This window comes from Mus pahari, chromosome 10 (assembly GCF_900095145.1).
Source record: "Mus pahari chromosome 10, PAHARI_EIJ_v1.1, whole genome shotgun sequence".
Lineage (NCBI taxonomy): Eukaryota > Metazoa > Chordata > Mammalia > Rodentia > Muridae > Mus > Mus pahari.
Window position 1 is genome coordinate 70,904,265 of NC_034599.1, and position 4,534 is coordinate 70,908,798.

Genomic DNA, 4,534 nt, shown 5'->3' on the forward strand with positions numbered 1-4,534 from the left:
TCCTTCCTTCCTTCCTTCCTTCCTTCCTTCCTTCCTTCCTTCCTTCCTTCCTTCTTTGTTTATCAAACACATGACATTTATTTCTGGACCACTTGACCTGTACTTAACGCTCTCTAGGGCAGACTTCTCTTTCAAGAGCCCATTCATCGGGCAGCTGCTTGAAGAAATCTTCCTGAGCCATTTTACTGAAGTGGATCTATTGTCATCTATTTCAGAAACCTGACTTCAAAAGGCACAATAAGACTTTTAGGAGGCAGCATTCTTAAACTATTTCCTGTGAAACACTAGGCCTGTTTACCTTTACATACTAAGAAAGTATAGGGTGCCAGAGGAGAATGGTTGGTTAAAAAAAAAAAAAAAATCTGTTCTAGAATAACAAATCATGCACAGTTATAGGATACAAGTCTCTCTCTCTCTCTCTCTCTCTCTCTCTCTCTCTGTGTGTGTGTGTGTGTGTGTATGTGTGTGTGCGCGCGTGTGCGTGTGTGTGTTCATATAATGTACTGAAACACATTAGTTAAAATTAAAGTTCTCTCCCCCTGGCAATGGGTAAAGAGATGCTTTGTGTTGGTACTCTTGGTCTTCTATCAGTCAGGGGCAGAGCAGATGGTAGTCTTTTGTTCATCCTAGCTTGATGCCTGGCTTGGTGGTCAAAACTTCTTTATGCCTAGGACACGTAAAAAAAATCAAATCAAATCCAGGCAGCTTAGCATGGAAGGAGGAAGAAAGAAGAAAGACAGAGAGACCTGTGTTCCACCATGCCAACAGGTGCAGGAGGGAAAAGATGCCCACAGGTCTGCCTTCTGCCTCATGGTAGGCCATAGACACACAGAGCCCTGCCTACACCCATATAGCGCAGTGTGGGAGGAGGAAGACAGACAGAGACCTGCGGACTACCAAACCACCCAGAGACCTGCCCCAGGCACACCCAGCAGGCAGGCCATGCTTGCTGGAAGGTGTCATACTGCAGTCACCAGCCTTGGGGCCAGCCTGCAGCAGGATCCACCACAATGTGAGAGTATGTGGTGGGCAGATGGGAGAGAAAGAGAAGTGGAGTCCCTCAAACATTACGAAGAGAGATGGAACTGGAGACTGGAGGTGGAGGGGAGTGGCCTGTTGTGAATGGCCTTGGAGAAGTCCCATCAGGAGTTGTTGCTGAGCTCATGAATATACAACTTCTGGGAGCAGTGTCAATGTCCTTGACTCATATTACCATTAGGGAACATGGGGACATCCCTGGTCAGGCAGCCACCAAGGACTACATGGCTGTCCAGGGGCTGTGCAGAGCCTGGCTCACCTCTCACTGGCAGCAGTACTAGAGAGAATGGTTTCTGCACCCAGCCTGGCAGCACAGTGGAGCTTACTCTGGAGGCAGGGGAGTGGGAGAGCTGACCCTGCCATGCCTCTGTCATGGGAGAACTTGGGTTCAGAAGTGATGCCCTAGCTATCTGTAGCAGTCTGGGGAGCTGATCCAGGGATCATGGGAGGGTGAATTGGCACTGCCTCTCACCGGCTACAGCACTCAGGAGAGTAGGCCCCAAGTCATGACTGGGCAAGGGAGTACAGCTGGCCCTGGTGGTGGAGGTAATAGGGGTGGGGAGGTTGGGGGAGGTTGGGGTAAGGGGAGGTAAGCTGATCCCAAGGACATGAGGGTGGGAGATCTGACCCTGTCTCCTGCTGATGGAGGCACTGGGTGGCCTAGGCAGAGCATGGAGAACTAGCTGGAGAACTAGCCCTGGTGGTACCCATAAGGGAGAGCTGGCATGGTGACTGACCATTTCAGCTAAGACACAGGCCCAGACCCAGAGTTCTGAGTTGGCTCACCCCGAAATCGATATCAACTGCAAATGGTTGGGATTTGTGAAAGGGTCAGTCCTGCTGATCCAAACCTGCAGGGTCTCCATGACACAGGGCAATAACAGGATAACAGAGATGAGGCCCAATGGGAATCTAGTATTGATGGTGTCATGGAAGTCAGAGATCTTGAACCAGACCAACGAATGGCTCACTGCCATGAACATTTGCAAGTGAAGATGTAGGGACAGAAGGATATACTGTGGGACACACTGTGTCACACTGCAGTTTCCATAACCAGATGTTTTCTATGCTTTTGTTTGGTTTTTTTGTTTGTTTGTGTTTTTATTTTGTGGGGAGGTTGCAAGGGCAAAACATTTATGAGAGGACAGGAAATGAGCCAGAATGAGGTGCATGATGTGAGACTCACCTCAGTAGGAGGTTTTTTGTTGTTGTTGTTTTGTTTTTTTAAAAAAAAAAAAAAAAAAAAAACTTCCTGAGACTTTCATGCTGGCTATTCTTGGTGAACTCGTAAGTTTCAGATCTCCCACTGACTGATTTGTCTCGAGATTATTGTATGAAAAATTAATAATGAAAGAAATACTTAAAAAAAATAAAACAAAACACCACCACCAACAACAACAACAACAAAAAAATCCCAACAAGGCAGATGACTTCTGAGGAATGACTCCTGATTTTTCACATGCCTTTTCATTCCCACACATAACCATGCGCACACACACACACAGATACACATTTAAACACAATTAAAGCTAGAATGTTGCAGCTACTCACGGTGTCATACTCAAGGCATAAATTATATGCTAAATTGTCTTATGTAATTTCAGGGCTTTGGGCTTTTAATTTCTACGAAAGAGATGAGACATGAAGTGTTTATGTTATAAAATGCAGGGTTTTACTTTTTCTAAGCATGCAACATACAGAAGTTTAACGTTACGTGAGTACAGTAAATAAAACAAAACCTGTGCACTGATTCAAAAAGACACACATATGCAGCATCTCCGTAAGAGCACAATATTACTGCAGCATCTCAGGAAGAGTACAATAATACTTAGGATATGTAAACAGCAAAATACACACAGTAAGTGAGAGAGAAAATTTGTGCAGTCAAGATATCCTTTATGGACCTGACATTCTCTATATAGGAAACCATTTTAACTCATGTGTGTGTGTGTGTGTGTGTGTGTGTGTGTGCAGGAACATGAGTCACAGCATGCATATGGAAAGAGAGCACCACTTTGCAGAGTCGATTCTCTCCTTCCAACTTTATGTGGGTTATAAGGACCAAACTCAGGACACTAGGCTCAAGCAGCAAGTGCTTTTGCATGTTAAGCCATACAGCTGGCCCTTAAAGAGTGTTTAGCTGAAGACTTGGAAGAAAGCAAAAATAAAATCAGTCTTTATCTCAAACATGGGGTTCACAGAGAAGCCCAGGAACTCTTTAGGTTTATCTTAAAATACTGAACTTTCATCACTTAAAGGATCCAATCCAACCTAAGTCACTTCCATGCCCTATGCACCTGCCATGCACAGCTACAACAGGAAAAGGGAGAATTTCAGTACACATGTAGCACTAACTTTTCAGATGGAGCAAATGAGTGCAGTACATTTAGAGAATGAGAAATGTGGACAGTCAGGTTTTAGGTACCTTTCCACAGGTTCCTTTATAGAACATGTTTAATTGTGATGGTAAAGGGGATTTTATACAAATATAAGCAGCATTAAAGGTTTAGAACAAACACCTCCAGTAAGAACCACATTGTGTTTGTTTACAAATCCTTCAGATTGTATTACACGGTATTATCTTCTTTGCAAATTTTTATTTTCTAAATATCCTGTTACCTTATATAACTCTACAAAGATATAATGATAATTATACATAAAAATAAGTCACAGCACTGTAGACAACAGAGCTAATTAGACACCGGTGACATGATAGAGAGAGGCCAGCCATTGGTATCTTGCCATGGACTTAAGACCTCCTTCTAATTTGCTAAATGTTTGGCTTGGACTAAGTCTTGTTTTTCTCTTAAGTCTTCTGTACCCCAGTTTATTATTCTACTAAAATAAGATAATGCTTTTTAGCTAATGATGACGATTAAACAAGGCAGATCATGCAGATGATCTTGGGAGTATAGGCATAAAGTAGAAGCCATATTTTTTCTCTTTTTTCTTGAGAAAGAATTTGACAAGGGTCATTGGAAGGGTTGGAGAGACCAAGGAAAGAGGGATATATATATATGAATGTCACAAAAATAAAATATTAGAAAGAGAAATTGTAAGCCCTAGAAACCTTTAATCATGGTAAGTTAGTGGAATCAAAATTCTTAATAAAACAGAGGGTATAGGAGAGGGACAGGGAAAAAAAGTGTAGGTTTAGGTTTATTAGATACAGGAGTCAAACAACATGCCATTGGTAGAGAAATGTAATCAGACTTAGGAACTGTAACAGTTAAGCCAGCACTGAATCAGGAGATGGCACTCGATTGAAAGTTCTTTTCAGGTAGCTACCTGGCCATATTTAAAGACCTAAAACAATTAAAAGAGACAGAGTGTCCATTGTAGGATAGGCATGCTGGAATGGAACAGTGAGAGAAACTGACTGGATCAAAGTAGGCATGGAAACATCAAAGTAAATGGAGAGAAACTCGAAGCAATCCCACTAAAATCTGGGACTAGGCAAGGCTGCCCACTTTCTCCCTACCTATTCAATATAGTA

The 4,534-nt window shown here is 42.8% G+C and overlaps 1 protein-coding gene and 1 non-coding gene across 2 annotated transcripts in view; one reads left to right on the top strand and one right to left on the bottom strand.

Moving 5' to 3' along the window:
- Positions 1-4,534, bottom strand: part of Gfral (GDNF family receptor alpha like) — a 54,678-nt gene that overhangs the window by 4,593 nt on the left and 45,551 nt on the right. The window lies entirely within an intron of this gene.
- Positions 535-680, top strand: LOC115064901. The gene has a single exon (XR_003844724.1). It is a non-coding gene; the product is annotated as a small nucleolar RNA SNORA48 (small nucleolar RNA).